Source organism: Rutidosis leptorrhynchoides, chromosome 4 (assembly GCF_046630445.1).
Source record: "Rutidosis leptorrhynchoides isolate AG116_Rl617_1_P2 chromosome 4, CSIRO_AGI_Rlap_v1, whole genome shotgun sequence".
In the NCBI taxonomy this organism is placed as follows: Eukaryota; Viridiplantae; Streptophyta; class Magnoliopsida; order Asterales; family Asteraceae; genus Rutidosis; species Rutidosis leptorrhynchoides.
In genome coordinates, this window is record NC_092336.1 from 636316347 (window position 1) to 636340775 (window position 24429).

A 24429-nucleotide genomic window follows, 5' to 3' on the forward strand; every position below is an offset into this window, starting at 1 on the left:
GACCAAGCATATGAACAACTTTTGAATCTACGAGATCTGCTAATTGGTCCCTGTGAGACCAAGCTTATGAACAACTTTTGGATCTACGTGATCTACTAATTGGTCCCTGTGAGACCAAGCTTATGAATAACTTTTGGATCTGCGTGATCTACTTTTTGGTCCCTGCGAGACCAACTTTATGAACAACTTTTGGATCTGCGTGATCTACTAATTGGTCCCTGCGAGACCAAGCGTATGAACAAAAATCTTGTGGTCTAACACTATTATTGAAATTATTATTTATGACAAACCTATGAACTCACTCAACCTAGTGTTGACTTTTTAAGCATGTTTATTCTCAGGTACTTAAATATTGCTTCCGCTGTATATCTGCTGTTTTGATGATGATTGCTTGCCATTCTTGGAGTCTTCATTACATATCATACCAATTAAAGACATTTAATGCATTGTTCATTAAATACAATGTAATCTATTTATCTTCCGCTGCAAAACTCAATAAAACGTCTCATATAGAGTCGTTCTCGTTTATACAACTGTGATTTGATATATTTAGTGATGTTATTCTTCCAGGCCCTATATGGAGGTCGTCACAGTCTGGTAAATGGAAACATGTGACTGACCCTTTAAGAACCACCCAGACTTTAAAGAACTTTAATATGTCTTCTCTCTATGGTACACTTTGGAAAAATGAGAAGGCAGAAGCTAAACTTGAACTAAACTTGAAAGAAAACTTTAAGTCTGCCCCCACCACTTCAAAATCTTCTAAGACAGATGATACTGCTCTTATTGCTGCTACTAAAAAGAAAGCTCAAAAGGCTTTACTAGTTCAAAAGTTGACAGCAGAAGAAGAGTCAGCTGAAGATGATGTGGAGAGTGGTAATGGGTCTGAAGAGAACAGTGATGATGAAAATGATGTGGAAGGGTTTGCTGAAGGTATGGCTTTGCTGGCTAGGCAGTTTAAAAGGTTCAATCGTAATAGAACCAGCAAGTCATACAAAGGGAGTAAGAAGCCGAGTGCTAGGTATAATAGTAAATCAGTCAAAGGTCCTAAATCTGAGTGTTACAATTGTGGGAAGGTTGGACATTTTGCTGCTGAATGCATGTCCAGGAAACCTTCAATCTCACATGCTAACTCTTTCTCAAAAGCTGATAAGTACAAGAACAAGTACAAAGCTATGAAAGCTCAGATGAAGGAGAGTGCAAAGACTGATAAGAAGGGAACGAAGCCAGAAAAGGTTCTAGTTGCTGAGCATCATGACTGGAATGAAACCAGCTCTTCTTCATCTTCTGACAGTGATACTGATGATGATGATGCTGGTTATGCTTCTGGTAAAAGCCGTGTTTAATGGCCAAGGAGGTCGAGGAGTCTAATGAGGATGATAATGGTAGTATATTTGTGTCTGATATGAGGGAAGCTAACCTGAAAAAGGATTCACCTCAATGGAAAACTAAAATGCTGTATAAGGTTGATAATTTTCGAACATATACTGATGATAAAAAAGCTGAAATGTTTGACTACCTAAGAGTTGATCTATGTAGAGGCAGTAAACGTGAAGAAGTTTTGAAAAATGATAACAAATCGTTAAATGATAAACTTAAAAGCAAAACTGATGAAATTAAAATCTTGAAGGATGAAATTTCAAAACTTGAAAAACAAAATTTTGCTCTAAAGTCCCTTCACGTTGAGGCATCAGATGTTTAGAACCAGCTAAACGACCTCAAAAAGGTTGTTGCTTCATGGTGTGCATCCGCTCAACGCACAGCTAAATGTGTAAATGAGCAGGTGCCTGCCCAAGTTGAAGCCTTCTTTGCTGGAGACTATGCTGCTGCTGCTGCTCTTGCAGAAGTTACTTTTATGGACCCCATTCTTGAAACTGATCCTGAAGCTGTCTTGCCAAATACTTTTGCTAAGATAGTTAAGGGTAAAAAGGTTTTAACAAATAAGTTTTTCAGACCTACAGAGACCCCACCACCGTTCATGAAAGAAATTTTGGAGGATGAAGTAAAAGCCAACGAAACCAGTACTTCAATTGATGAAACAACTGATCCCTCAAACATTTACTATATGACTCCAAAAGAAAGACGCATTAAAAGGGAAATCACTGAAAACAATCAAAGAAAGTCGAAATCAATTGATTCCCTTTCGTGTTCAAATTCCACCAATGCTGAGCTAGCTGATGAAAATTGTACTGGTCAACCAGTAGCTGTCGACAAGCCAGCAAAACGCAATAATGGCAAGTCAAAGGCAGCAATCAAGATTCATACTAGTCGACCGATATCAGCTGATGGGTCAGTAAATTCCCACACTAGCTCCTCAAATAACAAAGGCAAAGCAGTATATCATGATTATGGTACTGGTTCTAAGAAGAAAGCTGCCCTTAAGGGAAAAGCTAAAGTGGACCAAATTATGGAATCATGTACTGGGTCATCTATCACTGAGATAATGACTGTCAAGCTTGACCAGCTCATAGCTGCTATATCTAAAAGTAGACCTGATCTTACTGCCCCCATTTACTCAGTGTATGACCAGTCACCGATACCAAATGTGAGAACATGCTACAAGTGTGGCAGCAAATTTCACTTAGCTAACCGGTGTACTCTAACCCTAACCCCATCTGCTGCTGCCTCTTCAAGAAAACCAGCAGACAGGAAGAGATCGTCAAAGATGACCCTTCCAGAACCCATCCTTGGATGGGTTCCTAAAAAGAACTAATCTCTTAGCTACTGTGCAGGGCATTCAAAACAAGCAAATCTGGTATCTCGATAGTGGATGTTCGAGACATATGACCAGAAGTAAGTCCCTGCTAATGGACTATCAAGAAAAGGATGGTCCAGTTGTTTCATATAGAGATAATTCGTTAAATTACACAAAGGGTTTTGGTACTTTAACAAATGAGAATGTTATATTTTTAAATGTAGCATATGTCGCCGGGCTTAAACACAGCTTACTCAGCATAAGCCAACTGACAAGCAAAAGTAAGATAGTTCAATTCAGAAGAAAAATTGGCACTATTTTTGATAAGACAGGGATGCCACTGCTGATAGCTAAAAGACATGAGAACATGTTTCAAATTGACATGAACACAGCAGTCACAACAACTGATACTTGTTTTTATTCAAAGGCAGCAGACAACCTCAAATGGTTGTGGCACAAGAGACTCTCACATCTCAACTTTAAAGATATTCACAAATTATCCAGTAAAAGTTTGGTGTCTGGGCTACCCACAATGTCTTATGTGAAGGATAGATTGTGTCCTGGATGTAAAAAAGGGAAGCATCACCATGCCTTATTCAACTTAAAGCAGATTTCATCTATTGAGAAACCATTTCACCTACTTCATATGGATCTTTTTGGTCCTGTTAATATAGCCAGCTCTAGTGGGAAGAAGTATACACTGGTGATTATTGATGAATACTCAGATACACTTGGGTATTCTTTTTGAAGCAAAAGAGTGAAGCTGCTGATGAAATTATCAATTTTATCAAAAGAATGGAACTACTGAATGGGTAACTGGTGAAGCAACTTAGAATGGTACAGAATTCAGAAATGCTATATTGAAAGAATTTTGTGCTGACAAAGGTATTTAACAAAACTTTTCTACTGTGAGAACACCTCAACAGAATGGTGTTGCAGAAAGAAGAAACAGAACTCTCATTGAAGCAGCAAGATCTATATTGGCTGAGTCTGGGCTGAAAAATTCATACTGGGCAGAAGCTGTGAACACCGCTTGTTTTACTCAGAATAGATCTTTAATAGTGAAAAGACATCAGAAAACTGCTTATGAAGTTCTCAAAGGCAGAATACCCTCAATTTCATTTCTTCATATATTTGGCACTCCCTGTTTCATTCTAAACAATAGGGATCAGTTAGGCAAGTTTGATGCTAAGGCTGATGAAGGTATATTTCTTGGATATTCCAACATGTCAAAGGCATATAGGGTTTTCAATAAAAGAAGGGTTTTTTTTGAAGAATCTATTAATGTTACATTTGATGAAACTGCCCCTACTTCATCTTCTGGTCAAGAAGATGAGGAGTTACTGTTTGAAGAGCCAACTCAGCAAGCTCTAGATGATGAAAAAGAACCAGCAGCAAATTCCTCACCAATCCATGTTGCTGGGTTCTCTGATGATGAGATGGAACACTCTGTTCTATCTGTGTCTAAACCAGATGGACCTACTGGCTCTACTGAAGTTTTACAACTTAAGCATAGGTCTACTGGTTCTGAAGGATCTCAAGCTGGTACTGGTTACACTCATAATGAACAGCTGTCTCCCACTGCTGCTCATTCCTCTGAGCCAGCTGATGATCAAGATGCTGTGTGTTCCACAACAAGCTCACATGTTCATAACACTAGATGGACAAAGGGGCATCCAATTGAACAATTCATTGGTAATCTGGCCAGTGGTGTTAAAATAAGAAGACATGCAACCATCAATTTTCGTATGCATGTAAATTTTGTATCTACCATTGAATCTACATGTCATGAAGAAGCAATCAAAGATCCAAGCTAGGTAGGAGCTATGCAAGAAGAGATCTCCCAGTTTGATAGGAATAAGGTTTGGACATTGGTACTTAAACCTAATGATAAAACTAAGAAGATCATTGGTACTAAGTGGGTTTTCAAAAATAAGATGGATGAAGATGGGATTGTGATCAGAAACAAAGCTAGATTGGTAGCTCAAGGTTTCAAACAGGAAGAAGGTTTGGATTATGGAGAGACATATGCACCAGTGGCTAGGATGGAAGCTATCAGATTGTTCTTGGCATATGCTGCTAAGATGAACTTTAGGGTATTCCAGATGGATGTTAAGTCTCCATTTCTAAATGGGAACCTGCAAGAAGAAGTTTATGTCAAACAACCTCCTAGTTCTGTAAGTAGTAAATATCCAGACCATGTCTACAAGTTAGACAAAGCTCTTTATGGCCTCAAACAGGCACCAAGAGCATGGTATGAGACACTTCATGTGTATCTCACTATTATAAGTTTTAAAGTTGGAACAATTGATACCACTTTATTCTCAAAAGAGATAGATGATGATCTCTTACTGGTACAGATATATGTGGATGATATTATTTATGGATCTAGAAATGAGAAACATTGTCAAGATTTTTCAAAACTTATGTCAAAGACATAAGAAATGAGCTTACAAAGAGATTTGCAATACTTTTTAGAATTGCAAATTAAACAAGTTGATGATGGAATTTTTATAAGTCAAGATAAATATATCAAAGATATGTTAAAGAAATTTGGCCTGACCTGTTTAAAAGATATAGGGACTCCAATGGCAGCATCTATCAAAATCAATGTTGATCACAATGGTGAACCAGTCAATATCACTTAATATAGAGGTATGATTGGGTCCCTACTTTATCTCACAGTCAGTAGATCAGATATTATGTTTGCCACTTGTCTCTGTGCCAGATATCAAGCTGATCCTAAAGAGTCACATCTACTAGCAGTAAAAAGGATATTTAGGTATCTGAAAGGTACTGCTAAACGTAGTCTTTGGTATCCCAAAGACCAGGATTTTGAGCTAATAGGGTATTCAGATGCTGATTTTGCAGGGTGTAAAATAGACAGGAAAAGTACTACTGGTGGTTGCCAGTTACTGGGTGGTAGGCTAGCCAGCTGGACGAGCAAAAAGAAAAATACTGTGTCCACATCTACTGCTGAGGCAAAATATGTCTCGGCTGGTAGTTATACTGCTCAAGTACTATGGATGAAAAGCCAGCTGAAGGACTATGGTATTCATGTTACAAAAACTCAAATTTACTGTGACAACACCAGTACAATTGCTATTACCAACAATCCTGTGATGCATTCAAGGACAAAGCACATTGACGTTCGTTATCACTTCATAAGGGATCATGTTCAAAAAGGAGATGTGGAGCTACATTTTATTTCAATAGACCAGCAGTTAGCAGATCTATTCACAAAGCCCTTAGATGAGAAACGTTTTAACTATCTCATCTCTGAGCTGGGTATGCTTGAACTTTAATATAAAAGACAATTTTGTTGTTGTGCTGGTTCTACAACATGTAGGGCAACCCAGTAAGTCACAAATTCTTTACTTACTGCATACATGTCAAACAATCAGCACAACAAGGTCTTTTATATCATCGTTATTCAATGTCTAAAATGAAATAATAAATAGCTCACAACATTAAATGATACCTTAAAACAGAAACTCATTTACTCCCAATGATTTAAAATTAAATTCATAACATATTAAATGTAACAAAGAATTTTTGTATTTAATACAAATTTTATTTTATGGTCTTTAACTTCATTTTGAATTAAAACCTGCTGCATTTAATGCTTAATGGGAGGTATGAGTGTTCAAACCGATTATACGTCATGTCAACAGTCTGTGTCCCCTCAAAAATGTGCCAGTCTGTCACATCTGCCCACGCGCCTGCAGATGACAGTTGCCATTTTTCTCTCTCCTTCACTTTTTTCCACCAATCCGAAAGGTTAAATAAGGTGATCCATTTCTCATAATAACCTTCGGTTATTAACTCTTCCATTTACCTTTCAAAAACACACTTTTCTCTCTAAATCCCTAAAATCTTCAAATCATTCATACATTCATCTTCAACAAAATTATCAATGGCAGACCAACAACAATCACCACCCATCGAGAACCAACCAGAGGAACAACAACCTCCATCGGTCCTGGAGGAACAGGTTGAACAAGGACCATTGTTCAATCTTCATCCAAGCCTTGTTAAGGCTTCTTACGTACCTCCACATGATCTTATTCGCCTATCAAGTGGCAATGCTGCACATGCTCTCTCTATCCCCAAGTTTAAAGCCAACATAGGCTATGAGACTCTGATCGACTACATCTGGCGATGCCCCTTGGCAAGATCTATCACTGGAGTGCCTTCTCGTCTTTATCCAGCATGTTTGGCCAGATTCTGGTACACCGCCACCATGGCCACCGCTCAAAAGAATGCTCCATGTATTCGTGGCGTGGTTACTGAAACCCTAACCTGCTCTATCACCGCTGATACTATTCGACGGGCCCTTCAATTACCTGGTGGTCCATTTGTCAATTCACCAACTAGCGATGAATTCAGAAGGGAAGTGCTGGAAACAATTGGATATACTGGTCCAATTGGTCATACTCCTTTAAGGAAGCATATGCCACCGTTGTGGTACTACTTCTTCGAACTGCTGACCCAATGCATCAGCCAGAAATCCGATAGCTTCGATCAATGCTCAGACTTTGAGCTTAAGATTGGTCATGGATTGCTGTTCAACAGGAACATTGATTATGCAGCTGAGATCTACTTACTCAGGTTAAGGGAAATGGTGCTTGCACCTAAAAGAACACTGATAGTTAAAGCTAAGGGGTATAAAATACTATTAAATTTTACAACGAAATACTATTAAATGGGATACAATTTTACACAAGATATTTATTTATTTATAGAATGGATATACTTAAACCTTGCTACAACACTTATAGGAAGTGTACCTAATCGTACAGTAGTGTAGTTTTTAGTAAGTCCGGTTCGTTCCACGGGGAATCTTTTTCACAAAGCTTAACGCTATATTAGTTTAAATTTATAAAAATACAAATATATATATATATATATATATATATATATATATATATATATATATATATATATATATATATATATATATAAGTAATATTATTATTATAAAGGGGGGTTTTTACCGTTTAATGACCGGTTTGTCGATTTTAAAACTTTAGTCGCAGTTAAAACCAAATGTAAAATATTAAATAAATAAAAGACTTAATTTAAAGCGTAAAGTAAATAACGATAATGAAATTGCGAATAATAAAAGTGCGATAAAATAAACTTGCGATAATTAAAAAGTACGATAATTAAAAGTGCAATTAAATACAATAACAATAAATAAAAATGCGATAATTAGAAGTGCAATTAAATATAAAATAAAGGAAATTAAATATGAAATAAAAGAATTATGCTTATTTAAACTTCCGTAATCATGATGTTTGACGTGTTGATTTTAGTTTTATGCCCATGGGTTAATTGTCCTTTGTCCTGGATTATTTAATATGTCCGTCTGGTTTTTGTCCATAACAGTCCATCAGTCATAAATATAAAGTGCGAGTGTCCTCGTCAAATTATCCTTATACCCGAAGTTAAATATTCCAACTAATTGGGGACTTAAACTGTAACAAGGTTTTATTACTTTGTTTAATAATTACACCAGGATGTCGACTGAGTGTAACCCAAGGTTTTAATACTTTGTTATCAATTATGCCAAGTGTCCTTGTACATAATTTCACCCCTGTTTTAATAATTCTAGTGGCTATTAATCCATTCTCGTGTCCGGTTAAATGAACGATTATTCGTACATATAAATACCCCGCCCATCGTGTCCGATCGAGTGTATATGGTTATTTATAGGGATGTCCAATTGTAAATCTTTATATTAAAATTAACAAATTATCATTTAGTTAAACAAATATAAAGCCCATTAATAGCCCATAGTCTAATTTCCACAAGTGTCGTTCTTTTGTCCAAACCCCAATTATGGTACAAAGCCCAATTATGGTACAAAGCCCAATTACCCAATTTTAGTAATTAGCCCAACATCATGATTACTTCGTTTTAAATAAGCATAATAATAACTTAGCTACGAGACATTAATGTAAAAAGGTTGAACATAACTTACAATGATTAAAAATAGCGTAGCGTTACACGGACAGAATTTCGACTTATACCCTTACAACATTTGCTAACATACTCTTATTATTAGAATTAAAATTAAAATTAAAATTAAAATATAAATTATAAATATAAATATTACGTATAGATATAGAGAGAGATTGATTTATATGGATATTTTTACGATCAGAATTCGCTGGCTTTTATAGGGAATTGAGTCCAGGGGAACTCCGCGAGTCGCGGCCCATTTTCACTACAAACTCCGCAACTCGCGGAGTTTGTAAAACCAGCTCACACATTTTGGATTTTTTCGTGCCGACGATTTTTAATATATTATATAATATATAAATAATTATAAGAATTATTTAAATATTATATTATATTTATGTGCATAGTTGACTTGTAATTTTTAGTCCGTTGCGTCGAGCGTTGAGAGTTGACTCTGGTCCCGGTCTCGGATTTTCGAACGTCCTTGCGTACAATTTAATATCTTGTACTTTGCGATTTGAATCTTGTACTCTTGTAATTTCGAGACGTTTCTTATCAATAATTGGAACCTCTTTGATTGTATTTTGTACTTTTGAGCTTTTTAGACCTTTGCGTCTTCAATTCGTCGAATCTGTCTTTTGTCTTCACCTTTTATTATTTAAACGAATATCACTTTTAAATAGAACAATTGCAACTAAAAGCTTGTCTTCCTTGAGGGATAATGCTATTAAATATATGTTCGTTTTTAGCATTATCAAATATTCCCACACTTGAGAATTGCTTGTCCTCAAGCAATATAGTCTTGAAATACTAGAATCACTTCTTTATTCTTCACACTTTGTACATCAGTGATTTCTATACGGCAGTATAAACAATGGTAGTAACGATATGGTTTACAGTCCCACATGACTATAAAATTTAGATCCATTAAGGAAATTGGATCTTTATGAAAACATTTGATCTTTTGAAAATTTTAATCTAGCTTTTACCCTAGATAAGTTTTCCGGAATAACCCTTCACCGGTGTTTGCAAAATATTTTTGTGGGTTTGGTGGGTTTCAGATTTGAAAATTTTAGCTCAAAACTTGCGGTTTTATGTCACCCACTTGCTAACCTTGTATTAGAAAAGCAACACGTCCAGTATACTTGCTCCGTATATTACCTTTCGGTAAACTACCGTCCGGTTGTAAAGGAAAGCGTTGAACAAGCAACTGTTAAGGCAATGTCCCCTGACATGCTTTTAATTATGGTCTATAACGTGTCGGACGCAATTACTATCCTTGGTAGAAGCAATAGTAAAGCTCACCCTTATGATTTTTCGGTCTGGCACAAGGTCCTGTCTTCGACCATGCTATGCAACCACCGTTCTTACGGTTGACACCCGATTTGATTCAGGTGACCTAATGAATTCCAGGTGAATTCCTAGGATTTTACGTTCAATGGTAATAAACGCATTGAAAATGGGTTTTCAGAAAACAAATCGGTTTGTAATTTTGATCAAAATATTTTCTCGTTCAAGCTCGAGTTTAGATATCATTGAATTCCATGAGTTTGTAATTCTCAATCTTTAAGGTCAATCTCTAGGATTAAGTAATATCAGTCTTAAAAGCTGATTTTTAATCTTTAAGGAGATTATCCTTTCTGGGGATCTGATTCATTAGTCTTATCCAGCTAATTTGCACGGTGCCCCCTCCATTTTACGAGATAAATCCTTCTCATGGTTAGGATAAATCTGACCACTTAGCGACCCTGTTTTATGCTGAGGTCCGTGGATTTTCTACTGATTTTAGTGATGACTTTTCTAGATTTTTCGTCAACCTACAGCTGGTCTGGACGACAACTTCATGACCTAAATCAAGAAGCGCGTTTCTTTTTCGGAAGACTTTACTTCCTTTTAATGATGGAATTGATTCATCGTGTAGATCCATCTTTCTTACAGTAAATCAGGTAAAACTTTTTAGTTTAGTCCAAAGCAAAAGTATTTTCAGTTATTTGTACAAAAATATGTGACATATGTTTTGAATAACTTGGAGAATTTTCCCACACTTGGCTTTTATTTTTCCTTTTTGTTCTCCTCTATTCCATTCTTAAATGAATTCTAACATTTTGGTTTGTTTCTCAATTTATGTCCTTTCCGAGGTAACAATAATTTCGGTGTTAACACCTAGTTTTATCGTTCATAAATATGTATAAACATGATTTTGAGTTCATTTAGTTGAAAATTTTGAAAAATTTTACTAGAATTAGGTAGTCAGTATATAAGACTAGTGCTGTTCTTTATTATCAAAGAGCACTAGATTCTAATACAACTACTGCTTTACTAGTATTTTTAATGGTAACCAAGTGTTTAAGATAAAAAATTTTAAAAATCCGAAAGAATTTAACCCCTTCCCACACTTAAGATCTTGCAATGCCCTCATTTGCAAGAAATCAGTAACAATTTAAATTATTGAGGGTGATTAGCGTAGAAATTATTAAATTTTACCAAAGTTTCCAAACATATTTGTGTTTGTGTTGAATGATAAATGGTGGACATCATTTATTCATTCCGTCTTGTTGTTATTTCACATATATTTTGCATCTTGTCGTCAAAATTAGTTGCTTTTTGCTGAACTTAATGCCAGTCTTTGAAAATGCGTTGTTTTACCCTATTGTGTACATAAGATAAACTGAAAACATATATACATATTTTTGAAGTTTGGTATATTACCCCACATTCAAACATTATTAAAATCTAAAAATAAAAATTTATAAATTATAAAAACTAATACAATTCCAACATAAGTATTAAATGTATCAACATTACAAATTATAAAATAAATAAAGATGATACTGATACCAGAAGGGGTTCCATGCATAACCATATGTGTTATAAAATGCTTCGGCTGGGTTATACGTAGGATACGGTGGTTGGATCTCTATAGACCAGGGAGGAAATACGGGCGATGGAGTAGGAATATAGTTTCTACCTACATGTTGGCAATGAGCTATGATTTGATTTTGATGCACTTGCCAATCTTCAAATGCTCTATGTCTAGCATTTTCATACTCTTGTGAAGCTATAAACCTTTGCATTTCTGTCATTTCATTTCCCCCTCCCACATTACCTTGCTGTTGGTTTCTCTCAACCTGTAGATGTCTACCATGGTATTGTACTGCGGCGTTATTTCGCCTCTTCAAAACCTTCGCACCATGGTATACATTCAAACCTATTGTATCGCGGGGTTCTAGTTCTTCGACTAATAATCCCCCCCGACTTATATCCACACCGAGATATTCAGCAATCAAAGTAATAAATATACCACCTCCTATTATGCTATGCGGTCTCATCCCCCTAACCATAGCTGATAAATAATAACTCACACAATAAGGTATACTTACAGCGCTTTGTGGGTCTCGAATACACATGTGGTAAAATAAATCCTGTTCATTTACCTTTTCCTTATTCTTACCTCGTTGTGTAATCGAATTGGCTAAAAACCTATGAATTACTCTTAACTCTGCTCTATCTATATCCAAATAAGAGTAATTTCCCCCTTTAAATCAGTGATGGCTAGTCATTTGACTCCATACACCGTGCGTATCAAAATTTTCGTCTATCTTTCTACCATTTAGTATCAACCCTCTACAATCGGCAGATGCTAACTCCTCAAGCGTAAATATACGTAAATCCTGAGCTGTGATGCCCCGTACAAAACCATCGTGTATGAATCATCAACAACAGGATCATTACAAGGTTAAGTACTATATGCTGTAATTAAAGAAGTTGCATTCATGATAAAAAGGTGATGTCATAACCGACATCAAATGTTTTACATTTCAAAAGCATGCTTCACTAAGTAGAAGCAAATAATAAGTGTATGTGACCACAATGGTCGTTACAAGTCATAGTTCAAAAGTACGAATGTTTGAATGCAAAGTAAAGTAGTTCATGCGTGGACAACTCTAAGCAGCGGGTTCTACAGCACGACTAGTACACAGCGGAAGCAACCTCAAGCACCTGAGAAATACATGCTTAAAAACGTCAACACAACGGTTGGTGAGCTATAGTTTAAGTATAACAGTATGTAAGGTAGGCCACGAGATTTCAGTGCTACAAAGAGCGTTTCAAAACAGTATGATAAAGTATATGTTAACCGTGGGCACTTGGTAACTAACTTAACGTTTAAAATACCCCCTGAAAGTACACTTGGCGAGTGCGTATGTTTACAAAGTATTAAACACTCATTGACTGCTAGCGCAACTAGCCCGAGTGGGGATGTCAAACCCTATGGATCCATATCTAAGATTCGCGTTCACGGTTCTAAAACCAATGATTAAACGTTACCGAGCTAAAGGGAATGTTTATGCCGTTGTATAACCCACACATATATAAGTTTAAGTACTCGTGCCTAGTATGTAAAACATAAAATCCGCATGTATTCTCAGTTCCCAAAATAAGTTAAAGTAAAAAGGGAATGCTATAACTCACAATGATATGTAGCGGTAAAGTAGTAGTCGGGAAAGGTGTGCAAGTAAATGGTCCGAAGTCCTCAACCTAAGTCAAATAGTACTAAGTCAGTAAATCGTCTTAATAGGTTTAAAAGTATGTATTTAAGGTCTTAAGGGTCATCATCAATCATCATTAAATAAAAGGCGTAAAGTAGGTTTCGTTTATGAAAGTAGCTTAAAACAAAGTCTGACTTCAGTCAGTCACCACGGCCTCTACCCTTACTGAATTAAGGTGAGACCAGTGGCCATGGCTCCGTATATGAGTCCTTTGAGTGTGGTAAAATTTACAGAAGCAAACTCGTCTTGGTTTGACCGTGGCGACGGTCTAAGTGCGAGTAGGTCAGAAATTTCTGCACAACGTTAAAGGACATAGTAACGATCGGAGGGCCATAAATCCTAAACCGTAACTCGGATTAAGACGAGTCCTATATGAAAAGTTATCTACTCGAAAATTTCTATCTAAAAATAAAGGTTAGAACAGCCCAGGTCTACTGGTATGTTCCAGAAGCATCAGGTCAGTAGGTTTTGGACAGAACAGTGAGTTTAAAAGGGTTCCGGTGGTCTTGGTGCTTGATGTTCATCATGGTTCTCATCCTTGATGCATATAGCTTCAAGTGTACAACTCATTGATGTATCTACATCATATTAACCAAGTCTTGACCATCATAACCCATGTGCAAGTCTAAGACATGAAGCACAACTCACTTAAGAGTTGTATGAAGTTTGATGAACCAAAGTTGCATCAAGGTCTTAGATCTAACACATACATGGACTATAAGACTAATAATAAGTTAAAAACTTGAAAGTAAACTAACTAATCAAGATCATAAGTAGTAGAACATGGTTCTTAGTTTGATCTTGAAGATCCAAGACTCAAAAGTCTAGATCCAAAGTTATATTTAAAGAAAACTTATTTGTGTGTTCTTGAACTTTCAAAGTTAACTTAATTTGTTCAAGAGATATGAGATCAAGACTAACTTGTAGTACTTGACCATATAAACTAACTACATGAAATTAAAGTGCATAAAATGAAGAAGTAAACTTAAATAAACAAGAAAAGGTTCATGGTTGTTCATACTTTAAAGATTCAAACCAAAGTTTGATCTTTAGAAAGTAAACTTTAAAGTTTACTTCATGAACTTCAAGTATGTCTTTCAACCATGAACTTTATAATCTTTTGAAACAAGTAGGGTAGAACATAACTAGATAGATTATGTTCTTGTTGTTCTTGTTATAACAAGATAAAAATGAAGAATCAAACTAGTGAGTTAGATTCTTGAAAGCTAGTAAGTAAATAACAAGCAACAAAGTAAGTAAGTAATAATAACAAACAAGTATTCAAGTAACAAAAGATGATGATGATTAATGGAATGTTTGAATTCGGTTTTGTGGCAAGGAAAGAAGAGAAATATTGCTTAATTTACTTACTAGTTTTAGAGAGAAAGGAGAGCAAATTGCAAGTAAGGTGAAGTGTGAGAAAATGAGAGAGTTATGTGAGTGAGTAAGTAAGCAAAATTGAAAAATAAAACACCCCTTATTGCCATCCCAACCTACGGCCAGCAGCATCCTCAAAGGGGGAGGGTGTTGTTTGGTGGATACAAGCATGAAAAGTTCATAAAGGTGGTTAAAGGGTGGCTATGCATGGGGATTAAGACATAACTAGATTCCTTTTGTAAATGACTAACTAGTTACACTTTGAAACTAATACTTACATGTAGTATGGGCTAACTAAGTCCACTAGTAGTGTAGGGTGGGCTTGGAAGTCCAATAACATGAGTCCATTACACTAACAAAGCCCAAGTTCAAATAAATCACAAGTTAAACCAATTAAAGCCCAAGTAACTAACAAGTAACCTTTGTTAATTAAAATGATTAATAAAACTAATCATGAATGCAAATAATATCTAGAAATATTATTCGTGCAAGTTCCGGGTGTCACAAAGACGTTTCGGGCACTTAAAAGTCAAGTACGGGCAACCATGGCAACATGTAAATGTAATAACGTACATTCGTTTAATCACACGTATTAATAATAATAATTATTAATAAAATTTTTTTTGAACGGCAAGCATAATTATTAATAAATAAACGTTGAAAATTTCCAGGGTCGTTACATTACCCACCTGTTAAAGAAAATTTCGTCCCGAAATTTAAGTTGAGGTAGATGGAGGAGTCGGGAAAAGGTGAGGATACTTCCGCATCATTTGATCCTCTCGCTCCCAAGTAAACTCAGGTCCTCGTTTGGCATTCCATCGTACTCGGACGATCGGAATCTTGTTGCGTTTGAAAGTTTTGATCTCACGATCCATAATTTCAACAGGTTCTTCCACAAAGTGGAGTTTGTCGTCAATTGTAAGTTCTTCCAGTGGTATGATAAGTTTGGGTGCAGCAAGACACTTCTTCAAGTTTGACACATGGAAGGTAGGATGAACTGAGCTCAATTGTGCTGGTAGATCTAATCGGTAAGCAACGGGTCCAACACGTTCCAAGATCTCAAAAGGACCAATGTATCGTGGGTTTAACTTTCCACGTTTTCCAAAACGAATCACACCCTTCCAAGGTGCAACCTTCAACATTACACGATCACCAACGTTGAATTCAAAGTCTTTACGTTTAAGATCGGCATAACTCTTTTGGCGATCACGGGCAGTCTTAAGTCTAGCTTGAATCTGAACAATCTTCTCCGTGGTTTCGTGGACTACCTCGGGTCCGGTGATTTGCTTTTCGCCTACTTCAGCCCAACAAATAGGAGATTGGCACTTACGGCCATACAATGCTTCAAAAGGTGCAGCATTAATGCTAGAGTGATAACTGTTGTTGTACGAGAATTCGGCAAGTGGCAAATGTCTTTCCCAGGCCTTTCCAAAATCAATGACACATGCACGCAACATGTCCTCCAAGGTCTGAATCGTGCGTTCACTTTGCCCGTCAGTCTGAGGGTGATAAGCAGTACTCATGTCGAGATGAGTTCCCATGGCTTCTTGCAAGGAACGCCAAAATCTAGAAGCAAAACGGGGATCGCGATCGGAGATGATCGATAAAGGTACACCATGACGAGATACAACCTCTTTGATGTACAGCTGAGCAAGTCTTTCCATTGTATCAGTTTCCTTCATCGCCAGGAAGTGTGCAGATTTGGTAAGGCGGTCAACAATAACCCAAATAGTATCGTATCCGCCCACCGTCTTCGGCAGCTTAGTAATGAAATCCATTGTGATCCTTTCCCACTTCCATTGTGGGATTTCCGGCTGTTGAAGTAACCCAGAAGACCTCTGATGTTTGGCCTTAACTTTCGAACAAGTCAAACACTTCCCAACATAAGTTGCAACGTCCTTCTTAAGATTCGGCCACCAATACTGTTCTTTAAGGTCGTGGTACATTTTACCCGCTCCAGGATGAATCGAATATCTTGACTTGTGTGCTTCATCAAGTATCAGGTTCCGTAGATCTCCATAAAGAGGTACCCAAATTCTTCCGGCATAACATCGGAGTCCAGACTCCCTAACCTCGAATCGAGAGACAAGTATGTTCAAATTTTCATGAGATATATTCTCCTCCTTGAGAGCCTCATCTTGGGCTACTCTGATCTGGCTGTTGAGGTTCGAATGGATGGTGATGTTCAGAGCCCTAACACGAAGAGGTGCCGTCCTCTCCTTTCGGCTTAAAGCGTCAGCTACAACATTGGCCTTGCCAGGGTGATAACGGAGTTCACAATCATAGTCGTTGAGCGTCTCGATCCATTGACGCTGTCTCATATTCAGTTGCTTCTGATCGAAGATGTGCTGGAGACTCTTGTGATCGGTGAAAATAGTGCTCTTAGTTCCATACAAATAATGTCTCCACAATTTGAGCGCAAAGACAACGGCTCCAAGTTCAAGATCATGCGTAGTGTAGTTCCGCTCGTGAATCTTCAATTGGAGGGAGGCATAGGCAATAACCTTCGATCGTTGCATCAGTACACAACCAAAACCACTCTTCGATGCATCACAATAAACAACAAAGTCGTCACTGCCTTCAGGAAGTGATAGGATAGGTGCGGAGGTTAACTTCTTCTTCAAAGTTTGAAATGCTGATTCGTGTGCGGGTTCCCAAGTGAACTTCTTGCCCTTGTGAGTCAGCGCGGTCAAAGGACACGCAATCAGAGAAAATCCTTCGATGAATCTTCGGTAATAACCGGCGAGACCTAGGAATTGGCAAATATGCGTTGGAGTAGTGGGGGTCTCCCACTTGCTGATGGCTTCAATCTTGGCGGGATCAACTTTGATACCCTGGTCGCTCACAACATGACCCAAAAACTGTACTTCCTTCAACCAAAATTCGCACTTGGAGAATTTGGCGTAAAGTTTCTCTTGTCTTAAGAGTTCAAGCACTAATCGGAGGTGTTGCTCATGTTCTTCTTCGCTCTTAGAGTAGATGAGGATATCATCTATGAAGATGATAACAAACTTGTCCAAGTAAGGCTTGCAGACACGATTCATGAGGTCCATGAACATGGCAGGTGCATTTGTCAAACCGAATGGCATCACAAGAAACTCATAATGACCATAGCGGGTTCTGAATGCAGTTTTCATCACGTCACTTTCCTTCACCCTCAACTGGTGATAACCGGATCGCAAATCGATCTTTGAGTAGACACTCGATCCTTGTAGTTGGTCAAAAAGATCGTCAATTCGTGGAAGAGGATACCGATTCTTGATAGTCAATTTGTTGAGTTCACGGTAGTCGATACACATACGGAAGGATCCATCCTTCTTCTTCACAAACAACACAGGTGCGCCCCAAGGCGAGAAGCTTGGTTGAATAAATCCTCGGTCTAACAGCTCTTGTAGTTGACTCTGTAATTCTTGCATCTCGGAAGGTGCGATTCTATAAGGTGCGCGAGCTACAGGTGCAGCTCCTGGCACTAAATCAATCTGAAACTCTACTGCTCTCTGCGGCGGCAATCCAGGTAATTCCTCTGGGAAGACATCGGAGAATTCGTTCACAATTCGAACATCGTTCACGCTCTTCTTCTCAGTTTCTACCGCTTTCACATGTGCTAGGACAGCAAAACGTCCCTTCTTCATAATCTTTTGCGCTTTCACACAACTAATGAGGTTCAACTTCGAGGTACATCTCTCTCCATAGATAACCAGTGGTTCGCCATCTCCTTGTGGTATGCGAAGTGCTTTATCTCCACAGATAATATCAGCCTTCATCTTGCTCAACCAATCCATACCAATGATCACGTCAAAGCTTCCCAGTTTGATAGGTATCAAATCAATTTCGAAATCTGCACCAGCTATGTTGATAATAGCTCCACGACTAATATGGTCAACCTTTTCAAGTTTTCCATTTGCGACCTCGACAAGCATACTTTCTTTTAACGGGACTAATGACCAATTAATCTTATCGCAAAAATGTCTACATACATAACTTCTATCCGCACCAGTATCAAACAAGACAGAAGCTAAAAGATTGTTGATTGTGAATATACCTGTCACCAAGTCGGGGTTATCGCGTGCATCCCTTGCATTAACATTAAAAGCTCTACCACGGGGTGGCCCGCCATCTTTTCGCTTGTTTGGGCACGCATTTCTGAAATGGCCCGTCTGCCCGCATTCATAGCACTTCTTCGGTCCATTGGTGTTCAGCTTTCCATTCAAAGTGGTGACCTTGCAATCTTTTTCGATATGCCCAGCCCGTTGGCATTTCTCACAAACAACATTGCAATACCCAGTGTGGTGTTTGTAACACCGTTTGCATTGAGGTAGGGTTCCCTTGTAGTTCGGTTTGGAGTTGGTGTTGTTGTTGGGATTAGGGTTTCCACCGTTGTTGTGCCTCTTGGCGGGGGTTTGATCGTAGTTTCTCCCCCTGTTGTTGTTGTTGTTGATGTTGTGGTTGTTATGGTTGTTGTCCCATTTCCTCTTTTCACTACTACCGGCTTCAAACTTAGCCTTCTACGGCTCATCAAGGATGATTTGATTCAGGAGAGTATGCGCCATGTGCATTGCTTCGGGAACATTCGGTGGTTTGGATGAGGTGACATTTCCTTTGATGGACTTAGGGAGTCCCGAGAAGTATTTCTCCATGCGCTTGAATTCGGGGGTGACCATGGTCGGACACATTAATGCTAACTCCAAAAACCTACGATTGTAACTGTTAAGGTCGTTCCCTACGGCCTTCAACTGCATGAATTCGATCTCCATCTTTTGTATTTCAGTTCTGGGACAGTATTCCTCAATCATAGCACACTTAAACTCTTCCCAAGGCGTAGCATACGCCTCATCAATCCCTTTTGCTTGAGCTAACGTGTTCCACCACGTTAGCGCGCCGTCAGATAGCGTGCAAGATGTAAACTTGGTTTTATTATCCTCCGAACAGTTGCTAACTCGGAATACTGATTCAAGTTTCTCGAACCATCTGGTGAGACCAACTGGTCCCTCGGTGCCGCTGAAGTTATGCGGTTTGCTGCTCTGGAATTCCTTGTATGTACACCCATTTCGAACGGGTGGAATAACCGGTGGTGGTGGCGGTGGAGCTTCAAGATTTCTTTCTGCTAGGGCTGCAGCGACCCGTTCGTTGATCATGTCCTCAATCTGGGCGGCGGTAGGTGTGGATCTTCCGTTAGCCATGGTATTCTAAACAAAAATTTTGACTCAAGTCAAAATCCAGTATGCAAGTAGTAATAATACAGTATATAGTGACCAACATGGAATCAAAACATCACATGTTATTAAATAATGCATCTAGGTACAAATACCACAGAATCATCGTACAGCAATGTAAATAGAATATCGTGCAAGAATTAAATAATGCAAGGTTCCATTCATTAATAATAATAAGTTTCATACATCTGAATAAGTTCGTACAATACATATGAAATACATGAAGCTATATCTAGATTACATCATGAAATCTAAATACAAAGTCCTATGGTGAAGGCGGGTGAACTGCTCCTCGAGCCAACTGCTCCTCGAGCTCAGTGACTCGAGCTCGGAGAGTCTCGATCTCCCTCATCAGTTCCTCGTTAGAGGGAGCTGGTGGGGCAGGCGGTGCAGGTGGGGCGGGTGGTGCGGGTGGTGTCGTTGGTGCTGATGTAGATGGTCCGACTCCGGATGTAGACGGTACGTCCCTAGATGTAAGTGGTCCGTATCTAAATCTAGGTGGTACGGTTCCAGGAATAGTCAATACGTAACGGGGAACCTTATGTATCTGTGGGTCGGCAGGGTATGGCACAACTCGTTTACGAGCAGTAACCCTACGACGATGGCCAAAAGCGTCAGTAAAAGCATGACCTCCATTCACCCCTGGAATGACGGTGCCGTCGGAACGGTACCGCTTCTTCGGCGGGGTGGAGGGTGCCTGAATAGGTCTATCAGCAGGATCCTCATCATCGCTGGAGTCGTCTGATGATGAAGAATCGGCGGATGATGAGTCATCCGAATCGTGTGGTGGTGACACTGGTGGCTGAGCTGGTAATTCGAAGCGTCCGAAGGCGGCCAACATCTGTCTGTGTCTGCCTGGCGGAATCACGACTAAACATCCGTCGGGAGTGCGTCGGTAAGGCGTGCGCATGTGGTTATGAAAAGGCCCTTCCCCGAACTCTGCGGGGATCTCAATACCACCAATGCGGGGCTGTGACCTCGAGGGTCCGGGAGCAGAAACTGGGGCAGGTGCACTAGTACCAGCTCCGAAAGTGGAAGCGCCGGGATCACTAGTAGGTGTCGGGGCCGGTGTATCGGCAGTAGCAGCAGCAGGTGTAGCAGTAGGTAGGGCGACGGGGTCTGAGTCTGTACTGCCCGAAATGCCAGCAGGTGCAACATCCGACATCTGAACAAGGAAAAATAAATTTTCCATGTCAGTATGTCATAAAGCAAGCAAATAATAGGCCAACAGTTTAAATCATGTATAACAATAAGTAGCATGGCAATAATAACGAATTGTACAGAAGTAGCATGCAATCAAAAGCAAGTAGCATCATGCAGTAGTGAAATCATGTAGTAGCATACGGCATATAGCAGTAACAGTAAGCAGCAGCATGCAGTAAGTTCAGCAGAAACACGTAAACTAGCAAGTTGTAGATTAGTCCTATTAGTGAATCCTACTCGGGTCGGTCTTAGACTCACTAATGCAACCTAATTCCCTACAACCAATGCTCTGATACCAAATGTGATGCCTCGTACAAAACCATCGTGTACGAATCATCAACAACAGGATCATTACAAGGTTAAGTACTATATGCTGTAATTAAAGAAGTTGCATTCATGATAAAAAGGTGATGTCATAACCGACATCAAATGTTTTACATTTCAAAAGAATGCTTCACTAAGTAGAAGCAAATAATAAGTGTATGTGACCACAATGGTCGTTACAAGTCATAGTTCAAAAGTACGAATGTTTGAATGCAAAGTAAAGTAGTTCATGCTTGGACAACTCTAAGCAGCGGGTTCTACAGCACGACTAGTACACAGCGGAAGCAACCTCAAGCACCTGAGAAATACATGCTTAAAAACGTCAACACAATGGTTGGTGAGCTATAGTTTAAGTATAACAGTATGTAAGGTAGGCCACGAGATTTCAGTGCTACAAAGAGCGTTTCAAAACAGTATGATAAAGTATATGTTAACCGTGGGCACTTGGTAACTAACTTAACTATTAAAATACCCCCTGAAAGTACACTTGGCGAGTGCGTATGTTTACGAAGTATTAAACACTCGTTGACTGCTAGCGCGACTAGCCCGAGTGGGGATGTCAAACCCTATGGATCCATATCTAAGATTCGCGTTCACGGTTCAAAAACCAATGATTAAATGTTACCGAGCTAAAGGGAATGTTTATGCCGTTGTATAACCCACACATATATAAGTTTAAGTACTCGTGCCTAGTATGTAAAACATAAAATCCGCATGTATTCTCAGTTCCCAAAATAAGTAAAAGTAAAAAGGGAATGCTATAACTCACAATGATATGTAGCGGTAAAGTGGTAGTCGGGAAAGGTGTGCAAGTAAATGGTCCGAAGTCCTCAACCTAAGTCAAATAGTACTAAGTCAGTAAATTGTCTTAATAGGCTTAAAAGTATGTATTTAAGGTCTTAAGGGTCATCATCAATCATCATTAAACAAAAGGCGTAAAGTAGGTTTCGTTTATGAAAGTAGCTTAAAACAAAGTCTGACTTCAGTCAGTCACCACGGCCTCTACTATTACTGAATTAAGGTGAGACCAGTGGCCATGGCTCCGTCTATGAGTCCTTTAAGTGTGGTTAAATTTACAGAAGCAAACTCGCCTTGGTTTGACCGTGGTGACGGTCTAAGTGCGAGTAGGTCAGAAATTTCTGCACAACGTTAAAGGACATAGTAACAATCGGAGGGCCATAAATCCTAAACCGTAACTCGGATTAAGATGAGTCCTATATGAAACGTTATCTACTCGAAAAGTTCTATCCAAAAATCAAGGTTAGAACAGCCCAGGTCTACTGGTCTGTTCCAGAAGCATCAGGTCAGTAGGTTTTGGACAGAACAGTGAGTTTAAAATGGTTCCGGTGGTCTTGGTGCTTGATGTTCATCATGGTTCTCATCCTTGATGCATATAGCTTCAAGTGTACAACTCATTGATGTATCTACATCATCTTAACCAAGTCTTGACCATCATAACCCATGTGCAAGTCTAAGACATGAAGCACAACTCACTTAAGAGTTGTATGAAGTTTGATGAACCAAAGTTGCATCAAGGTCTTAGATCTAACACATACATGGACTATAAGACTAATAATAAGTTACAAACTTGAAAGTAAACTAACTAATCAAGATCATAAGTAGGAGAACATGGTTCTTAGTTTGATCTTGAAGATCCAAGACTCAAAAGTCTAGATCCAAAGTTATATTTAAAGAAAACTTATTTGTGTGTTCTTGAACTTTCAAAGTTAACTTAATTTGTTCAAGAGATATGAGATCAAGACTAACTTGTAGTACTTGACCATATAAACTAAGTACATGAAATTAAAGTGCATAAAATGAAGAAGTAAACTTAAATAAACAAGAAAAGGTTCATGGTTGTTCATACTTTAAAGATTCAAACCAAGGTTTGATCTTTAGAAAGTAAACTTTAAAGTTTATTTCATGAACTTCAAGTATGTCTTTCAACCATGAACTTTATAATCTTTTGAAACAAGTAGGGTAGAACATAACTAGATAGATTATGTTCTTGTTGTTCTTGTTATAACAAGATAAAAATGAAGAATCAAACTAGTGAGTTAGATTCTTGAAAGCTAGTAAGTAAATAACAAGCAACAAAGTAAGTAAGTAATAATAACAAACAAGTATTCAAGTAACAAAAGATGATGATGATTAATGGAATGTTTGAATTCGGTTTTGTGGCAAGGAAAGAAGAGAAATATTGCTTAAGTTACTTACTAGTTTTAGAGAGAAAGGAGAGCAAATTGCAAGTAAGGTGAAGTGTGAGAAAATGAGAGAGTTATGTGAGTGAGTAAGTAAGCAAAATTGAAAAATAAAACACCCCTTATTGCCATCCCAATACGGCCAGCAGCATCCTCAAAGGGGGAGGGTGTTGTTTGGTGGATACAAGCATGAAAAGTTCATAAAGGTGGTTAAAGGGTGGCTATGCATGGGGATTAAGACATAACTAGATTCCTTTTGTAAATGACTAACTAGTTACACTTTGAAACTAATACTTACATGTAGTATGGGCTAACTAAGTCCACTAGTAGTGTAGGGTGGGCTTGGAAGTCCAATAACATGAGTCCATTACACTAACAAAGCCCAAGTTCAAATAAATCACAAGTTAAACCAATTAAAGCCCAAGTAACTAACAAGTAACCTTTGTTAATTAAAATGATTAATAAAACTAATCATGAATGCAAATAATATCTAGAAATATTATTCGTACAAGTTCCGGGTGTCACAAAGACATTTCGGGCACTTAAAAGTCAAGTACGGGCAACCATGGCAACATGTAAATGTAATAACGTACATTCGTTTAATCACACGTATTAATAATAATTATTATTAATAAATAAACGTTGGAAATTTCCAGGGTCGTTACATGTGCCATGTCTAGTAAAGACAAGTGGCGCATCGAACCTCCTAACAAAAATCTAATAAAAGATCGATCGGTTAAACTAACTTCCCGATCATTTATTTCTATACTACACAATAATTCTTCACACCATACTTTATATACAGGTCTATGCATATTGAATAAACGTACCCAATCGTTAAAAGTAGAATTACCATACCTCTGTGTAAGTAATTCCCTAATTGGCCCGGCTAATTCTACAGC